The 21,770-nt window shown below is 37.2% G+C and overlaps 1 non-coding gene and 1 pseudogene across 1 annotated transcript; one reads left to right on the top strand and one right to left on the bottom strand.

The window, feature by feature from the left end:
- The window catches only part of LOC132625697 (uncharacterized), a 47,023-nt pseudogene that overhangs the window by 4,235 nt on the left and 21,018 nt on the right, over positions 1-21,770 (top strand).
- On the bottom strand, positions 17,855-17,961 carry LOC132625698 (small nucleolar RNA R71). Its single transcript, XR_009576968.1, has one exon. It is a non-coding gene; the product is annotated as a small nucleolar RNA R71 (small nucleolar RNA).

Raw genomic sequence — 21,770 nt, 5'->3', positions numbered from 1 at the left:
CCGACCATATAGGTACGGTGTGATAATCATTAGCCCGCGCCCAGGCCTCCCGCGTTCCGGGGTACCATCTCATGCCGCCCACTAGTGGTGTCTGCCGAGGCCATCTAGACATCGTGTATACGCTGCCCGCTTTAGCGGTGCCTGCCTGGCCATATAGGCGCGGTGTGATATCATCATGTACATCTCATAGACTTATCATACTATTATCATAATGCATGCCTGGGAACTCAAACACAACTATACTTTATCGGGGTGACATAAGGTCGTGAACTCCCGATTCCGTTATGGAGCATTCATAAGCATTCTGCCTCACCTTGAAGGAAGTAGCATATAAGGTGAGTGTATACAATGAACAACATCAATGGATCGTAGTTAACATCATATTTGTGAACTCTAGAATCTTTGGACTTTAGCTGATCATCATTATATTCTTAATATCTCTTATTCTTAACTCATACGGCTATTCATGAACATAGGAATCTTAGTTTTCCGGAATGTAGGAAATTCATGGAGAAGGAGGGAAAATCATGTCATAAGATTCATGCCTTAGAATGAAAGGATTAGCCTTAGATACCTCTTTCATTTAACAATTCTATCGCTTGATTGTTCTTCTTCAATGCTCACGTTTCTACCTTCAAGAGAGTTCATACTCATATTAGATAATCGATAACATAAGCGTGTTTGAACTAAAGCTAGAGAAAATTGAGCAGCATCTCCTTTGTTTCTACTACTTTCTCCATATCATATATCAACTCCCAAACATCAATATTAACATTCATAATATCATCATCAATAACTTTTGTCAAATTCATCATTATCCGATCCCCACAATTTGCTCTCAAGGTCATCCATAATCATGATCATAATACAACATTACATTCATTCTCATCTAATGTTTCTATCATGCTCTTAACATCGTTCATAACGTAATTACAATCACAACATATCAATATTCATGATTCACTCCAAACTACTACTAAAAAATGACACTATTTCCACATTCATGACCCATTTCCTATATCCTCCTACAACCCAAGTGTTTCAACTTTTCAACACCTTAGACAACATGACAAGATCATAAAACTTACCTTAGATAGTGTTGGAATAAGCCTTGAGTGGAAATATTTCTCTTGCAGAAAATTCCTAGTTCACTTCCATTGGAATTCCTTGGCTTGGATGAACTTTAATGTGTTTCTTACACTTAATTTTGTTGGTTTGATGAAGTTGATCACCAATCTCTCTTGGGTTCTTGTATATGAAGAGTGTGGAAGTTTCTAGAGAAGTCTTGGGTCGTGGAGAAGAAATGAGAATGAAATAAATGAACTTGGGGTGTCATACGCTCAAATTACACCTATTAATGGTATAACGCGGACGTTGTCAAATATAGTAACCCAACAAGGTTGGGGTCGAATCCCACAGAGAACAATATGTAGGCGATTTAAGCAGATTAGGAATTATCACTAACAATAGCTATGTCCGAACGCATCAATGGTGGTTTTTGATAAGGTTTTGATAAAATATGGAAATATAAATTCTAATCTAGAAAGCAAGTAAATTGATCAATGGCAACAAGAATGGAATAAAGGAAACTACTTCTCAAGTAACGATCCAATCTATTTCACGAATTATAAATAATAGCAAGTTTATGTTATTTAGCCTCGGATAATGACTCTAAATTAACTTCTTCCGAAGATTAACTAGACTACCCAATTGAAGATCCCTCAAGCAATTAGGAGCATTAAGAACACCCGAATATGGCTACAAATGGTATTGCCTATTCCTATGTCAACGCCCCAAATTTATGTTAATTATTCTATCCCAACCCCGTTCTTCCTCTTCCGAGTTTCAAACAAAGTAAGTGGGCGAGTTCAAAGGTTAGCTATTCCATTGAAAACATTCATGAACAAGAATAACTAAAATAGCAAAAACTTACTTGATTAAGAACAATGCAAATGAATAAATAAGCACAACAAGAGTATCAATCTTAATTGTCACCAAGAGATTTCCATCAACAAGGATTAAAAAGAAGAGAGAACATTTTTGTAGGAACCCTAGCCTCCAAGCTGCCAAAGATGAAAATATTTTGCCCCCTAGTCTTCCTTTTATGTTTCCCAATTTTTGCAAGTCCAAAAAATGACAAAATATGCCCCAGATTTTCGTTTTTGCAGTTCTGCCCGTTTTTTGCAAATCTGTCCCGTTTTTTGCAAAACTGTCCACTTTTGACAGTTTTGCAAAACTGTGCAGTTTTGTCCAATTTGACCTCTTTTTGACTTTATTTTCACTTGGTTTCTTCCGATCACTTCTAAATCACATAAACCTGTAAAATAGATGTAAATGATATTAAATGCACTATTTTCTCAAGCAAACATAGCAAAAATATAAGATTAAAGAAGAGATAAGTTGGTAAAATACTAACTTATCAGGGTGCTCTTTTTATAAAATAAAAATCTGTCCCGACATTATTATACGGACACTTATATGGTCCGTATAAGTGACCGTGAAATCATCCCCAGCAACAACTCATTATGTGACCATTATACGACACATTATACGGTCCGTATAATTTTATACGGTCCATATAAGTGACCGTATAATCCCATCAGTGAGGGACCTTCACTGTGACAATTCTGCGGACCATTATACTGACTGTATAATATTATATAGACCATATAATTGGTCGTATAATCTGTCTCTTCTCCGATTTTGTTCTCGTTACTTCGCTTGATCTCAAATACTTATGGAACCTTCTTGATACTTGTTTAACACCTCGTTAACCATCTAAGGGCCGTTATAACTCTTCTCTAAAATATCATTAAGCCATCATTAATTCGATACCTATACATACCTCATAATCTTAGTATTTCATCGAGGATCACTTCTGGGGGCTGAAATAAGTGCAGGGTATTTAGATTTCATACTCTCTTCTGCTTCCCAAGTCATTTCTTCTCGATTGTTATTTCGCCATAAGACTTTAACTGGGGCCATTTCCTTATTACTGAAGTCTCCGTACTTGCCTGTCTAATATGGCAATGGGCACTTCTTCATAGACTAGCTTTTCTGTCACTTGGACATCATCTATTGGAACAATCCTCGTAAGATCTCTAACACACTTGCGGAGCATTGAGACATGGAAAACTGGATGGACTGATTCAAGTTCTGGAGGCAAGTCCAATACATAAGCTACTTGACCCACCTTACGGATAATCTCATAGGGTCCAATATATCGAGGACTTAACTTTCCTTTCTAGCCAAATCTCATCACACCTTTCATTGGTGACACCTTTAAGAATACCCAATCATTAACTTGAAATTCTAAGTCTCGCCGACGATTGTCCATATAAGATTTTTGGCGACTTTGGGCTGTCAATAATCGATCTCGGATCACCTTGACTTTTTCTACTGCTTGTTGAATCAACTCAGGGCCTATTAGCTGTGCTTCTCCTATTTTAAACCATCCAATTAGGGATCTACACTTCCTTCCATATAAAGCTTAATACGGAGCCATTTGGATACTGGAATGGTAGTTATTGTTGTATGCAAACTCGATTAGGGGTAAGTGGTCATCCCAACCACCACCAAAATCTAGTACACATGCTCTTAGCATATCCTCCAAGGTCTGAATGGTACGTTCGGCTTACCCATCAGTTTGCGGATGGAATGCCGTGCTGAGCTTTACTTGAGTGCCTAGACCTTCTTGGAAAGACTTCTAGAACTTGGCTGTAAATTGCGCTACTCTATCTGTGATAATGGATATCGGGATACCGTAGAGTCGCACAATCTCCTTGAGATACAACCTTGCATAATCTTCTGCTGAGTATGTGGTTCTAACTGGAAGAAAATGAGCTGCTTTTGTCAATTTATCCACAATCACCCATATAAAATCATACTTGCTTCGGGAATGAGGTAATCCTACAATAAAATCCATATTGATCACTTCCCATTTCCAAGTAGGGATTTCTATTGCCTGCAATAATCCTCCTGGCTTTTGATGTTCGATTTTCACTTGCTGGCAATTTGGACATTGAGCTACAAATTCTGCTATGTCTCTCTTCATGCCATCCCATCAATATATCAACTTGAGATCATGATACATTTTCGTTGCACCTGGGTGAATAGAATACCGAGAATAGTGAGCTTCTTCTAGAATTCGGCGACGTAATTCTGCAACATTCGGAACACATAGCCTGCCTCGGTATCTAAGAATTCCATCCATAAAAGTTTCAAATGGGGACTTCTCTTTTTCATGAATCGTGTCTCTATAGTGGCTCAACTGAGGATCTTCATATTGACGTTCTTTTACTTTCATATTCAGGGGCGAAACTGTGGGATCATTAATACCAATCCCTGCACTACCTGAATCAATTAAACGTACTCCAAGATTAGCTAGTTGGTAGAGCTCATGAATTAATTCTTTATTTTTTAGAGGAGCTTCACATAGGCTGCCCATCAATCGGTGGCTAAGCGCATCAGCTACTACATTTGCCTTTCCGGGGTGGTATAAAATACTCACATCCTAATCTTTCAATAATTCTAACCACCGCCTCTGCCGCAGATTCAACTCCTTCTGTTTGAAAATATATTGAAGACTCTTGTGATCTGTATAGATATAAACATGCACACCATACAAGTAATGTCTCCACATCTTTAATGCATGAATAACTGCAGCCAATTCAAGATCATGAGTTGGGTAGTTCTTTTCATGTTTCCGCAGCTGTCTCGAGGCATAAGCAATGACCTTACCGTGCTACATTAACGCACATCCTAACCCAACACCGGAAGCATTACAATATACAACATAACCATCTGGCCCTTCTGGGAGTGTCAAGACTGGGGCTGAGGTTAATCTATCCTCCAGCTCTAGGAAGCTGCGTTCACAAGCATCATTTCACTGAAAGTTAGCTGACTTTTGGGTTAGCTTCGTCAATGGGACTGAAATAGAGGAAAATCCTTCTACGAACCTTCTATAGTACCCTGCCAATCCCAAAAAACAACGGACTTCTGTAGGCGTTGTAGGCCTTGGCCTAAGTCTTCACAACTTTAATTTTTTGAGTATCAACTCGAATGCCATCATCTGAAATAACATGACCCTGAAATGTCAATTCAGCCAAAACTCGCACTTTGAAAATTTTGTATACAATTCTCGGGTTCGATGAATTCCAAGAACTATACATAAATGATCTGCATGTTCTAATTCTGTGCGAGGGTATACCAGAATATCGTCAATGAATACTATTACGAATAAATCCAAGAGAGGCCTGAATACATTATTCATCAAATTCATGAACACTGCCGGAGCATTAGGTTAACCCAAACGACAGCACCCGGAATTCATAATGAACATATCTCGTTCTGAAAGCTGTTTTGGGAATATCTTCTTCTCTAACTCTCACTTGATGATAACCCGACCTCAAGTCTATTTTGGAAAACCACTTGGCACCCTGTAGTTGATCAAATAAATCATCAATTCTCGGAAGAGGGTATTTGTTCTTTATCGTCACCTTATTCAACCGCCTATAATCAATGCACATTCGTAGGGAACCATCTTTCTTTCTCACGAATAAGAATGGTGCTCCCCACGGTGATGAACTGGGTCTAATAAACCCTTTCTCAAGTAAATCTTTCAACTCTACCTTTAATTCTTTCAATTCTGCCGGAGTCATTCGGTAAGGAGGAATAGAAATAGGCTTGGTGTCCGGAAACACATCAATAACAAAATCAATCTCTCTTTCCGGGAGAAGGCATGGAAGTTCATCTGGAAATACATTCTGAAATTCATTCACTACCAGAACGGATTGGAGAGTTGGCGACTTTGCTTCGGTATCATGAACTCGGACTAAGCGATAAATATAGCCCTTAACTATCATCTTTCTTGCCTTAAGGTAGGAAATAAACCTACCTCGTGGAGATGCTGTATTGCCCTTCAATTCAAACACGGGCACTCCCGGAAATTGAAATCGAACTACTTTCATTCGGCAGTCAACATTAGCATAACATGAGGTCAACCAATCCATACCCATAATCACATCGAAATCTAACATCTCCAGCTCAACTAAATCAGCTTTAGTCTGGCGGTTGCATATCACAATTACACAATTTTTGTACACTTGTCTAGCTATCACGGGATCACCAACCGGAGTAGATACCTCAAAAGGTTTAATTAGCTCAGGTTTCACCCCAATACGACCAGCAACATACAGAGTAATATAAGATCGGGTTAGAACCCGGATCTAACAATGCATACACATCATGGGAAAATACAGATAATATACCTGTAACAACATTCCGGGGAGGACTCAAGATCCTGTCGTCTGGCTAAAGCATACATACGGGGCTGAGTGGTACCTGAAATAGATGTTCCCCCTCTGCCTCTACCTTGGCCTGCTGAAATCTGGGGAGTCTGCCCTACCGGGCCCACTGAAGAGGAACCAGCCGCTGATCATGTGGGCTGAACCCCACCTCTACCACTCATCGACGGGCAATCTCACATCATGTGCCCAATCTGGCCACAGGCATAGCAAGAATCTGAACCTTGGCGACACTGTTCGGAATGTAATCTACCTCACTGGCTGCATCGCGGTACTGGGGGTCTCCTCTAGCTATAGTCTCCCCCAAACTGAGAATCTGAGGCCCTCGAACTCTGACCCTGTCCTGAGCGAAATGAAGGTGCACTAGTCGCAGACTAGCCCAAATGTCTAGAATATACCTGCCTTGATCCCCCTCTATGATCACTACCTGCCCCCATAGATCTGGCCCTCTTACTTTGCCCTCTATCAATATCACGATCACCCCTTTACGGATGTTGTTGTCCTTCTAAATTCTAGGCATGGGCTTGAATGCGGGAAATATCCATCACGATCTTGCAACGAAGCCGTCAAGCAGTCCTTGAACAAATGTGGCCCTAAGCCACTCACAAATCGGTGCACTCTATCTCCCATATCGGCCACCATAGTCGGGGCATATCTAGCCAAACAATTAAACTGAAGGCTATACTCCCGGGCACTTATATTTTCTTGTTTAAGATTTAAGAACCTATCCGCTCTAGCTCGGCGGACCTCGGGTGGCAAATAGTGGCAGATAAAGTAAAGTTTAAATGGTTATAGATCATCTTATTAAGCGTAAAAGGTAAAGTTTAAAGTTAAATTGTTGCCAAATAAGGAGATGTATCATTCTTTTTTGGACAAACTAAAAAGAAAAGTGTATCACATAAATTGGGACAGACGGAGTGTATTTTTAGTAGGCTTTAGGCCATAAATTCCAATTATTTTTCACTAAATGATTTAAGCTTCCTTTTGTATTAATTTATGTTGTAATAGTTATGGATATGTGTATTTTTATTTATTTGATTGTATTCTAACTTTTCTATCTTTTGTTGGATATGTATATATTGTTTAAATTAATAATGTGTAAGTGTTTGAATGTATTTTTTATTCTAATTAGAACTACTTTGAGGTTGAATTCAATGTACTGTTGGTTGTAGAATGTATAATGTAGTTTATGTTTGATTTTGTCGGATTGTTGGCAGCTATTTAAGTTGGTTGTTGAAGTTTTTGCTATTGGGGTTGTTTGACAGGTGGCTGTTGTAAAAGCAGCCAAATTCTGGAAAAACAAATCTAGATAAATCAGCCCAGATATTGCTAATTGTCGACCTCACGAGGTCGAAATTATTCTCAGAAATAATAATCTCAACCTCATGAGATCGAAATTTAGCAATGTTGTTGTCAGGTCAATATAATTTTTATAATATTTATCCAATATTTCTAGCTCATATGGTCGAAATAATAAATTATATTTAAATAAAAAAAATTAGTTTTCTTATTTGGGTGGTAAAATGTATTTTCGACCTCACGACTAAGCCTTTATCGACTTGGGCTTGAGGTTGAAATTTTGACTTTTTCCACTTCATGAGGTTAAATTCACTGTATTTTTGGAAGTGAGTACAAGGTTTGGAAGCAAGATTGTTTGTTACTAGTAATATTTTACTAGTAAACTTATCCGCGCTTTGCGCGGTTATAAAAAATACTATTATATTTATTTTTACAATTTTAATGAAGATTGAATTTGATAAAATATATGCATATAAAAATTAGTTTAGTTCTTATTCATATTTTTAAGATATAAAAATAAAAAATATCCATCTAACACCATTAGAGTTGACATTATTGTCAAGAGGAGCAAAAAGTGATATAACAATATTGAATATTCAAAAGCTTAAATTTTCAAACATGCTAGAGGAAAAAATATTGAAAATGAAAAAGAAAATGAGTTCTTTTACATATTCCAAATAAATATAGCATTAATTCTTCTTCACAGGTCTTGCACGATCAAATATAGCTATTTGTATAACATTTGTGCATCGCAGTATTCGGAGAACAACTATGACTAATGTATTTGAATTTGTTGCCTTTGTAAGTGGCATCAATCACCATATATATCCCGATTGTTTTCTCCGCTGTGACTTTATTTTTCGGAGTACTTCAAATGTTTTTATCATCAATAACAGCAGTGTGAGCATATTTCCTTAGTGAATGAAGTTCACAATTCCAAATACATGAATAATGCTTCAATATAACTAAAAAGTGGATGAAGAATTCCACCTTCTCCAACGTACTCTATAACAAATTAAACTCTTGCCGCTTGATATCTTTATATGCCACAATTATGGAGTCACATTTTTCAATCTGCAAACTTAATAGTAAGTTACATGTTGACAAACTTAATATAAAGACGACAAATGCAGATATTGGTTAACACAAAGAAAAATAAAGAAAAAAAAGTAAATTGGCAAAAGAAGAATTACAAAAATGTAGAAATGGACATGGATTAACACAGAAGAGAAAGAATAAAACAAATAAATCGGGAAATGAATATGGAACTCTTACCAGAAATTTACTACATTGATGAGATAAATGTGATACGTTGTGGTCATGCATTAGATTAAGAATCCACAAAGAAATTTCCAGCACCTGCACAATTGATTTAAAAATTTATGACTTGTTCAATTTTCAGATGAACATAAAGTAAAGGAGAAAGTGAAAATGTTACATCTTCTATTTTCTATGAAGATCGGTTACTGACACAAAATGGATCGAAATTTGGGACATCTAAAGACCTTACAAGGAGAAAGAAAATGAACCATCCACTTAAAGGTTATTTAAGAGCTATTAAAATATAATTAATGTAGTAGAAAGTTCCCAACATGAAACGGATATAATGGGATCGATGCAATAACTGGGGAAAAGAGAAGGGAAAATATGTATATATAACAATAAATACTAATTTGATTTGGAGCACCCATTTACATAACACATAAATGATTTTGAACTTTTTAATATAGCACATAAATGGAAAAAAATAAAGAAAAAAGCCAAAAAAAAAAAAAAAAAAAAGTTAAATGCCAATAGAGGCCATAAAGAGGTGCCACATAGGATTGTCTATTCCGAGTTTTATATTATATTTTGATTGATTGATTTTTTAAGGTTCTAATGAAAAGACAATCTATATATAATATAAAGTTAGGTATAGACAAGGTGATGTGACACCTCTGTATGGCTAAGAAATGTATTTATCTTTTTTCTCCTTTTTTGAACTTTTCTTCTAATTTTCTATTTAACAAATGCTTGTGTCTATAAAACAAATGCAAAAATCAAAGCCACGTAATACCAGTAACTAAAGGCTGATCTTTAACACTTTAACCTTTGCAATAAAGGCATCGACCCACGTAGCAACAACCTTAATGATAATTAAATTTCTATTCGTGCATTAAGTAAATTTCTATTCATGCATTAAGCAGTGGTTTTGATGCACTACTCATATTTTATGTATATATATATATACACACTTTGTATTAGGGGTGTACATGAACCGGGTTGGTTCGGGTTTTTTAAAGACCAAACCAAACCAATTGCATCGGGTTTTTAAATCTATAAACCAAATCAAACCAACAAAAGTCGGGTTTTTCAACCTCGGGTTTTCTCGGTTTTTTCGGGTTGCCCGGGTTTTTCCCGGTAAAGTCTTCATACAAAACATATAACTTATACTTCAAATATTTCTTTAGTCCTAGTAAGATACAACGATCTAATTAAGATATTTATTAAGAAAATAACACAAAACGTGATGAGAGATGACATCGTACTAAAATATTCAACGAAAAAAATTAATGAAATTACATAAAATAAAATTATCATAATTTAAAAGTACTAAGTCATGTTACAATAAATACAACTAATTTATAAGGCATGTAAAAAATGATCATAATCTAAAAGTACTAAGTCATGCTAAAATAAGTACGGCTACTAAGTATTAATTACATGACTAAATATTAAATAAAAAATAAAATTAAGTTATGCATTTTCACTTTCTAAACTAATATAAAACTAAAGAATAGATATCAAAACTATTGTCATTCCAGTGTTAGATATGAATTTCTTTTGTTAGCATTAGTATTGATTTGATTTTTGTTGAGTTTCATTTGAGTTACTAATATCATTGGGCTATAAAACTTATTAAACCATTCAAAAGTCTAATTCCAAGCTTGAAATAATATGTTAAAAGACAAAGAATTATGAAAAAGTTAAAGAAACATTTATAAATTACATTATAAATAAATATTTCTATGTATAAAATGTGTTTGAAATTTTATAAATGTAATGTCGGGTTGGTTTGATTCGGTTTGACTTTTTTTAGTTAAAACCAAATCAAACCAATAGTGTTCGGGTTTTTCTTTTTAAAACCAAACCACTAGTCGGTTTTTTTTTCTCGGTTTGATTTGGATTATCGATTTAGTACGGTTTGTCGGTTTACTTTGTACACCCCTACTTTGTATGTATTCAACAACACACTTTTCTCTTATTTATTTCATTTACGTATAGGCACGTGAGGAGAGTTAAACTTTTCATTTCCACTCTTTACTTCATCATTTAGTGCACATTTAATTTTGAGCTTTAACATAACAATAATTGCAAATTAAAGTACTTGAATATACAAATAAAGAAAAGAGAAACATAGACGTCTCCAATATTCCTTTGGATCTCTAATCATTTAGACGAAGTATGACTTCAATCCTTCCCTGCCCAAACTCCAAAGACATATACAAAAAGGTTAGAATGTGTTTTTTCTCACAGATTTTTTACTCTCTTCTCTTTTCTTGCACAGCGAATTTTTCTTTTTTTATTGAAGATGTTGTTTTAATATATGTTAATTAAAAATCGATTTTGAATGTTTTTATTTTAAAACAAACTTGGTTAGTTATGATTTTGGTTTTCAATCTTTTTCAAATTTATAGTATTTAGAGGTGCTTTTTTATTTTGATATTCAACATGATGATTCTTAGGTGGTGTTATTTGTCCATTAATTTTCTTGCATATTTATGCATCCAACACAGTCAAAATTTCTCATTCTGAATATTATCTAACTTTTCTTCTTGAATATTGGCAGAGATGATCCTGACAAAGTGGAAAAGAAATGAGCACATGAGTTAGGATAATACTTTCAATTATGTGGAACAACCAAGCGATAAAATTTCTATTGATAATACTAAATTTGAAAGCTCTATTCAAGATTAAAAAATGGTTTGCTTATAAGCTCTAATTCTTGTATCAGTAATATGTTTATAAATTATTTTTATTCTTTTGTGTTTCAAAGGATTATTTACATGAAAAGTATAGTGTCTGAAGGCAAGCATATACATTTAAATAGAATTAAAATTAAGTTATTCTTTGAATATGAACATATGCGTACATGTACCATATTTTTATTTAAAATAAAATCCCATATTTATTACCACATTTTTTGAGAATTCTTTTCTATTGCTCCCTACATCCATAAAGAAGTGGGATTAAGAGTACATGTAGTGAACAAATTATACTTTCATGCACATACATGGTTGTTAATTAATTTCTGTGAATTACACTTACATATTTAGAATATGCATACAACAAAAACAACGACAACAATAACAACAACAACATATCCAGTGAAATCGCACAATGTGAGGGTTTGGAGAGGGTAAAGTGTACGCAGACCTTACCCCTACCTCGGATATTACTCCTACCTCGGATATTTAGAATATGCATCAACATAAAAAAAATAAAGCACATTATTAATAGTTAAAATTTTAAAGAATACCTAAAAAAAATGTATGATTGTAAAAGATTCTGATTAGCTTCTCAAATAATAATAAACTGACAACTATTATTTTGTGCATCAAAATAAAAAAATAAAGCACATTATTAATAGTTAAAATTTTAAAGAATACCTAAAAAAATGTATGGTTGTAAAAGAGTCTGATTAGCTTCTCAAATAATAATAAACTGACAACTATTATTTTGTGCATCAAAATAAAAAAATAAAGCACATTATTAATAGTTAAAATTGTAAAGAATACCTAAAAAAAATGTATGATTGTAAAAGAGTCTGATTAGCTTCTCAAATAATAATAAACTGATAACTATTATTTTGTAAACTTATTAATGATTTCAATAACCGCGCGACGCGCGGAAAATTACAGTAGTTTTATATAACTCTCCTCCCAAGCATCGTCTCTCCATTATTTCCTCTCGAAGGGTCTTACAATTATTTAATATATCTTCTTAATAATTTGACGGATCAGATTGATGAGACAATTTTCTCAGTTGTTTCTTCTTCTTCTTTTTTTTTTTTTTTTTTTTGGGTTTCAAATCTTGAAAGATATCGGGAAAAGGAAAAATATCCTTTTTAGACACTAGAAGAGTGAGAGCGGCAAAGCATGGTTACGCTTTTTTGTTAATCCAACACATTTTTCATTAGATTATTAATAAAATATGAGCTAAGATTGTAAAATTGTATGTGTGGAAATAAAGAGATTTTGCACGATACCAATAAGGATTGAGATGGAATGATAAATATTTTATTTTTTTTTAGTAAAAATTTTCGTTAAATTTTATATATAAAATTACCTTTATTAGAAAATGCTTTATTTTCCTGTATAGGGCTTTTCGGCGTAGGTAGATCCAACTCAAAATGAGTGTCCATCACCGAATAAAAAGAAAATAGAGATTATGTACGATAGGGGACCGATCCAAAAATGGACATTAGAAAATGGAATAGCTACGGACCTTCCATTTGTTTTGTACTATTTTGGTGTTTTTGTGAATGTGAAGTCACTGTCTATAATTTGTGGGGTAACGAAATTGATGTATTGTCAAAAGTCAATCACTCGCTGAGTCGCTGTCGGTGAAATTATTGCCATCTTATTGAAGTGTGAGTAAAAGAACATGCCAATCATTTCTTTGCATCATTATAATCCACAATATAGGAGGATCTACTATTAAAAAGTCGAACCTCAAACACGAAATGTTAAGACACCTGTGTGAAGTGAGAAAAGCTGATTAACATTGAAGGAAATAATTTTTTCAAAAAAAAAAATCTTAATTATTATGATTAATTTTGTTTCTATAAGAAAATTAAGATATGCCAAAACTGAACTAAATTAGCTTATATCTTTTGTTATGATTGAATAGGGATAACATACAAAGTATGTTCATAGAGACTAGTCTATGCTATATTTAAAGCACGAAGGATTTTAGAAATATTAATTAAATTTTTTACCCTTCACTAAAAGACTCTGCAATAGATAAAATTGTCATTTAGTATTTTTTTTCCTCAAATTATTAAAACTGCAATAAAACTTGTAATATACACAAATACTAATAATATATATTTTTCTTTCAAAATAAAAACTGCAATAAAAATCAGCCGTTATTTTTGGTAAAATAAGATCTGCCTTATTTTTTTGTAAAAGAAAAATATAAGAACTACCTTATTTTGGCAAAAGAATTCTAATCCCAATCAACTCCCAACTATTCAAATTTTAGTCCTACCTATTCTTGAAGTTAAAAAAACACACGGCCAATCCCACGTGGACAAGAAATCTATATGAACCATTAGTTCTCAATTCCACATGGAGACGAGCTTTTATTGAGGATTTGGGACTCATGGTCATAGTGACTTTGCCTAACATATATATTTTTTTTGTTGCTAAAATGAAGGATTTTAAAAAATAACTTAAAGTAAAGACAGTATAGAGGGTGAGGATGATCTTAACGATACATCCTCTAATTTGAGTTATTGGTCCGTGAGGTATATCTTTGTATACGGTAAAAATCGGGTATATGTTAAACCGGTTAGACCAAAGGCCGAGGGAAGAAAGGGATGAGAACGTGCATGAAGGCTCCCGTTCTGAACCGGGGGAATGCTTGGACCGAAGCAAAGGAAGGGCATCATTTGGTCTGGTTCTTTCATGACTGGGTTGTTCGAGGTCGTACGTCCGTTTGATCGTGGCCGGTGGTCCGGGAGATCCGTTGCGCGGTTGCCACGCGTCGATGACGTCCTGCTATGTTCAACTGTCAATCGTACGGGTGTCAGGCCGTACGGTCTACCTAATCCAACCTAACCCAACTCAAAGTTTTTTCATTATTATTTTATTATTCATGTTGTGTGAAGCCCATGGGGCACTACTATAAATAAGAGGCATTGTCCTCCTCTTAAGGGGTTGACTCCTTTTTGTCAAGAATTTTTGTATTAGCAAAATATATACAAAATCTCTCTCTCATACATCAGATCCGTTCCATATTGGTTGTGTTTGTTTCTTACGTTACTTAAATCAAATACGCTTATGTATTAATAGATACACGAGTCTACAACAAACTTTTGATCATCAATTGCTCCTTTATAGCACGTCCATATATTTCTTTTCTCTATCAAATAAGTTCAAGTTATAGCTGCATATCCTATACCTCATCTACAATTTTAATTGATTACCCAAATTCGGGACAAACAGTTTGGCGCCCACCGTGGGGCTAGGATAATAGTGGTCTTTTATCTTGATCTCTACCTTACCCATCTAAATCAAAAACACCTTCTGTTCGTGTCTGAAAAAACGGACTAAATGGCTGACAGTGGGCAATCTGGTCACGTCTACAACAACGAAATCGTGGCCGAAAACGAAGGAAGCGGTCCACGAGGACCACCAAACCCCGCTGATCCTAACCCCGTTAATGCGAGGGAGGGCCTCAACCGTCAAAACACTGTGGACCAGGAGAATGCCACCTTACCGGCCACTGATCCTCTAAATACCCACAATTCTGTTACTTTGTCCCGGGCACAGGACCGGAAAGAACCGGGTACACCTAATGACAATATTGACTTACGTTTAATCTTTGAAATGTTGCAGGAACAGAGAGCAGCGATTGCCGAGCAAGGGATCGCAATTGCCCAGTTGTAAACCCGAGGGGATACAACGACCCCGGAGAAGACAAGCGGTGTTGCCGAACCCAGAAGGGACGAGGCACGCGTTATCGAGAGCAATGTATCTGGAGCTGGCTCCTCCACCGAGGTTTTAAAAATGCTCGAAACTTTGGCAAAGCGGGTAGACTCAACCGAAAAGAGGGCCGAAACATATAACTCTCGGGTGGATCAAATACCGGGGGCTCCGCCTTTACTGAAGGGGCCTGATTCGAAAAGGTACATCCAAAGGCCTTTTTCTCCGAGTGCAGCCCCGAAATTAATCCCGAAGAGGTTTAAAATGTCGGATATCCAGAAATATGATGGCACAACGGACCCACACGAACACGTGACCTCATACACATGCGCCATAAAAGGCAATGATATGGAGGAGGACGAAATTGAATCGGTGTTGCTAAAAACATTCGGGGAAACTTTGTCAAAAGGAGCATTGACATGGTACGACAATCTACCCGAACATTCGATCACCTCTTTCGAAATGATAGCCGATGCCTGATGTGCCGTGAATTTTAGCACATTTTATGCCTTTGTAACTAGACATGTTGCTTGATTTTAAGTGTTTTTACATTGTTTCTTATGTTATTTTTGTGTTTTATAGGGTTGATTAACTAAGGATTGGAAATGAGAAGTAATGCTGAAAAAACGGACAAATTGGAGCTAAGCGACGCTCCGTAACTCATGTTACGGACCGTAACAGGGTCAATAACTCATGTTACGGTCCGTACCTTTGAACCGTAACAGGGCCTGAATTTCCAGAAAGTTTTCATTGAAACAATCAGTGTTACGGTGGAGTGTTAAGGTCCGTAACATGTCACCGTAACATGAGCTAAATTTCCAGAGAGTTTCAATAAAACCTTCAGTGTTACGGTTTAGTGTTACGGTCCGTAACTCATGTTACGGTCCGTAACCCTTCACCGTAACATTATCCAAAATTCCAGAGAGTTGCCAAGTAATTGTCACCACTTACGCTTCAGAAGGACGGACCGTAACACAGGGTACGGTCCGTCGCATGGTGGCCGTAACGTCAAAGTGGTCAAATGACGAAATGAAGGACGGACCGTAACCTGAGTTACGGTCCGTAACAATGCGGCGAAAGGGCATTTTTGTCCAGAAACTTGGCGCGATTTTTGGCTCTATAAATACATAATGTAGGGTTTTAATTCAAGATTCAGATTTTATTTTAGAGGCATAAACCCTAGGTTCTTAATCTTGAAGTGGTTGGAGCATTTAAGGCAACAACTTCACTCTCATTCCATCTTGTATTAGTATTGTAAGTGTATTATGTTAATCTTTAAGCTCTTTCTATCAAGAAACATTATGAGTAGCTAATTTCAATTCTAAGGTTGTGAATCCCATGATGGGTATTATGTGAATGGGTTTCTATTATTGATATATGCATAATGGTTGTTGTTATTTATTCTATCTTTGAGTTGTAACGTTGGGTAATGATTGCAAGCATTAGCCGAAGCCATTATATTGACTTTTCTTGGGAAAGAGAGTCAATATTGGTAAGATTGAATAACAATGACTCGAGGCGTTAACTCTCGTTTAATAGACTAACTTAGGAATAAGAATAAGTCTAAATTGGCATCATTGGTCGCTCTTCGATTGTAACTCTTTTATATTCGGAAGAATCATAAAGAGGAAATACTGCTTAACTGTTGGGAAACATTAAGAAGTCTTTAAGAGACCAAGTGCATATTCATAGAACAACCATTAGAAGTATATCACTTTGAAACCTGAAGCATAATATCTAATCAAATTGGGGAACACAACCTTAGTCTCTCTCTCTCTCACATTAATTACATTTTAAGTCAAAGTATTAAATTACATTATTCAACAATCAATTCAAACTATCCGGAATAGGATTAAAGCATTTAAAGACCGGTATCGCATACGAATAGTACTCTTTTCTCTCCATATTCCCTGTGGGATTCGACCCCAACCTTGTTGGGTTACTATATTTGACAACGTCCGCTTTACGCCATTAATAGGTGTAATTTGAGCGTATCAAATTTTGGCGCCGTTGCCGGGGAATACGGTTCAGAAATTACTAATTGTTGTGTACTATTGTTTAAAACTTTTTCTATTCCATCACACCTCGTTTGCTGTTTTAGTGAACCAGGTGAACATGGCTGGAAGACCCCATCGCAATCAAGGGAACCAAGGGGGGATCCAAGTGAACCATCCTGCACCATAAGAAGAGGAGGATGAGAATGTATTTGCAGAATTCATCGACGAAGCTGATTATGCTTCTGCTGTAGTTCCCCCGAGAACAGGAAATGCTAATTTCAAAATTGATAGTTCTATCTATCAGCTATTGAAACTTGAAGGCTATTTCCGAAATTATTCGGAGGACTGTCCACTTCGACACCTAAAGAATTTCGTGCATGTATGTTCCCAACAATATCAAGGTGCTGTTCCTGCTGATGCACTGCGACTGCGGGTTTTCAAATATTCCTTAGCTGGCCAAGCTAGGGAATGGTATGAGAAGCTCCCGAGCAATACTATTCATACCTGGAATGAGCTGGCCAATATCTTTCTAAAAAAATGGTTCCCACCCAGCAAAAAGGTTGAGCTTCGGGATAAGATTTTTGGGTTTAAACAACTTCCAGGGGAACAACTATATGCTGCATGGGAGAGGTTCAAATATTATCTAGCTCAATCTCCGACTCATGGATTTCCAGATGCAATTCTCACAGAGAAGTTCTACAAGGGGCTAGATACAATGAATCAAATAGCTGTCAACACTGCAGCTGGGGGATGCTTCATGGACAAATCCTTTGTCAACATCACCCGGTTGCTCGACAAGCTTACTACCCATAATCAAGCCTGGCATTCGACTGATAGCGAATTCCTATCATATGGTAGTCCCTCTGTGGCCGCGGTGGCCAAAGAAAATCATGAGCGAGATCATGCGTTCGCTCAATTGCAAACCACCGTGGATTTATTATCCAAAAGGCTTATGGAGAAAGAGGCCAAATGTGTAAATGTTGTCGATGAGATGCCACCTCATGCTCCCGGAATGTATCAAGTTTCTGACGAAACTTATCTTGAGGGGCAGCCACAATATGAGGATGCGAATTATGTCAATAACTCACAAGGGGGTTATCAACGGCAAAACTACCAAGGTCCCGGTAATCACCCATGGCAAAGGCCTCAACAAAATTACCAAGGAAATAATTATGGAAGAACTGATCAGGGTAATCCCAATCAAGGGAATTACAATAACAATAATTATGGCAACAAGAGCTCTAACCCCTACATTCCACCTAGGGGGCAAGCATCAAATTCCCAGCCATGGAAAGATAATTCAGCGACTAACTCTGCTGGCAACACGTCTAATGATTCTGCAGAAAATGCTGATGAATCAAGACAGAACAGAGAGCACAATCAAGGGAATGTCCCAGGTCCAACTATCGCATTCAGCTTCCATTCAGAAGCTTGAAGCGCAATTCAGAGACCTTTCCCGAGAAGTGCATACTCCTCAACGGGGACAATTACCGAGTGATACAATTCCTAATCCAAAAGGTAGTGGAGTGAACTCTGTGGAGAATGTACTTGCCATTAGCACCAGAAGTGGAAAAATACTTCAGGGTGACAATAAAAAGCCAATTGATCAGGAACCAATTGTTGAAAAAGAAGCGCAACCTAATTTATTGGATGATATTGTCGAGGAAGAAGCAGGGGAGGAAGTCCCCATTGTAGTTGAAGAAGAGCTGAATCTTAATAAACCAAAGGAACCGGTGGAAAACCAGGAAAAGGGGAAGGCAAAACTTTCTGGTGCTCTTCGCCCTTTGAAACAATTGTTCAAATCTTCACCACCCTTTCCTCAAAGGCTGGTGTGAAAAACAGAAGATGAGAAGTGCTTGCGATTTTATGATCAACTCAAGCAGTTAACGATGAATTTTCCGTTCATGGATGTTGTCCAAGAAATGCCTGGCTTTGCTAAGTATTTGAAGGACCTTTTAACAAAGAAGAAAAAACCATTGAAGCATGACACTGTGGGCATCACTCACCGCGTTAGTGCCATTCTTTCCAAGACCACAGTGCAAAAGAGGGAAGATCCTGGAGCATTCACAATTCCATGCACCATAGGGCAGCAAAATTTTGCTAGGGCTTTATGTGATAACGGGGCTAGCATAAATCTTATGCCCCTGGAAATTTTTATGAGATCAGGGTTAGCGATGCCGAGGCCAACTACCATGAGATTGCAGATGGCTGACAAATCGATAAAAAGGCCAGTGGGGGTAGTTGATGATGTACTGGTTCAAATCGGGAAATTCCTTCTGCCGGCAGATTTCGTGATTCTTGATTGTGCTATTGATCAAGAAATTCCTATTATTCTGGGAAGACCTTTCCTTGCCACAGGGAGAGCTCTTATGGATTCCGAGAAGCACGAAATAAAGTTCCGGGTGAACGATGAGGAGGTGACTTTCCACGCAAGCAGAGGTATGAAATTACCTAGTCCTTATCAAAGTATTTCAGTCATCAATTCTGTTGATGAGGTGGATGATGTTGTGGAATTCAAAATGGAGGAAGAATGTTTGAGTGAAGCACTATCGGCCATCTTGGTAAATTTTGATGCTGAACAAATGGAGGGATATACTGAGACAATAAATGCACTCATCGGTCTGGGGTCTTACTCTTATGAGCCCAAGAAACTATCTCTTGATCTAGAGAAGCGAACAACTCCTCCAGCAAAACCCTCAATTATTGAGCCACCGAAGTTGGATCTCAAGCAACTTCCAGCTCATCTTAAATATGTGTTTCTTGAAACGAATGCCTCCCTCCCAGTTATTGTGTCATCACTTCTGAATGAGGGCCAAATCCAAAGACTCATCGAAGTATTGAGAAAGCATTTAAGAGCTTTGGGATGGGCTATTGCAGACATCCGGGGGATTCCCGCCGGAATTTGTGAGCACCGAATACAGTTGGAGGAGGAAAGTTCGCCGAGTGTTGAGCATCAGCGAAGATTAAATCCACCGATGCAAGAGGTGGTGAAGAAGGAGATAATTAAGTGGTTAGATGCTGGGGTGGTTTACCCGATTGCCAACAGTCCATGGGTAAGCCCAGTTCAGTGTGTGCCAAAGAAAGGGGGCATCACTGTTGTCCCTAACTCTAAAAATGAGTTGATTCCGACAAGGACTGTCACCGGTTGGAGAGTGTGTATGGACTATCGGAAGCTGAATACCGCATCTTGCAAGGACCACTACCCTATGCCTTTTATTGATCAAATGCTTGATCGGCTAGCCGGAAGATCTTATTACTATTTCTTGGATGGGTACTCAGGATACAACCAAATCAACATTGCGTTGGAAGACCAAGAAAAGACTACTTTCACTTGTCCCTATGGGACATTCGCTTTCAGCCGGATGCCATTTGGTCTTTGCAATGCACCAGCTACCTTCCAACGATGCATGATGTCCATATTCTCTGATATGGTTGAAAACTTTCTTGAAGTTTTCATGGATGATTTCTCTGTGGTGGGAGATTCATTCGATGAATGTTTGGGTCATCTTGATCGGGTGCTGCAACGGTGTGAGGAAACCAACCTCGTGCTCAACTGGGAGATGTGTCATTTTATGGTCAAGTAGGGCATTGTCCTTGGCCATAAGATTTCAGAAAAAGGGATTGAGGTTGATCAAGCTAAAATCGATGTGATTTCACAACTCCCTCCGCCCGTTTCAGTAAAAGGAGTTCGGAGTTTCTTGGGGCACGCCGGATTCTATAGAAGGTTTATCAAAGACTTCTCAAAAATTGCAAATCCCATGTGCAAACTCTTAGAAAAAGAATCCAAATTCAATTTTGATGAGAAGTGCATCAAGGCGTTTGACGAGTTGAAGCTGAAATTAACCTCCGCACCGATTGTGGTGTCCCCAGATTGGTCACTTCCCTTTGAATTAATGTGTGACGCCAGTGGTCTTGAAATTGGTGCTGTGCTTGGTCAGCGGCTAAACAAAATCCTACACCCAATTTATTATGCCAGCAAAACATTGAATGGAGCCCAGCTGAACTATACAGTAACGGAGCAAGAATTACTTGCTATTGTTTATGCTTTTGAAAAGTTCCGGGCTTATTTGTTGGGTGCCAAGGTAGTGCTTCACACTGACCATGCTGCATTGCGCTATTTGATGGCGAAGAAGGATGCTAAGCCTCGGTTGATAAGATGGGTGTTGTTGCTACAGGAATTTGACTTTGAAGTCAAAGACCGGAAAGGGTCAGAAAATCAAGTAGCTGACCATCTTTCCAGACTGGAAGCACCAGGGAGACCGAGTAATGTGCTAGATATTGATGACACTTTCCCGGATGAAAGAGTTTTGGTCATTTCCAATGATGTGGCACCATGGTATGCCGATATTGCCAATTATTTGGTAACTGGCATCGTTCCTGAAGAGTTGAAGACATATCAAAAGAAGAAGTTCTTGAGAGACTGCCGACAGTATTGTTGGGATGAGCCTTACTTATTCAGAACGTGTGCTGACAATATG

The sequence above is a fragment of the Lycium barbarum genome, unplaced genomic scaffold (genome assembly GCF_019175385.1).
Source record: "Lycium barbarum isolate Lr01 unplaced genomic scaffold, ASM1917538v2 unchr_scaffold_32, whole genome shotgun sequence".
Taxonomy (NCBI): Eukaryota; Viridiplantae; Streptophyta; class Magnoliopsida; order Solanales; family Solanaceae; genus Lycium; species Lycium barbarum.
The sequence above is the reverse complement of the archived record's forward strand: the minus strand, read 5'-3'. Positions and strand labels throughout refer to the sequence as shown.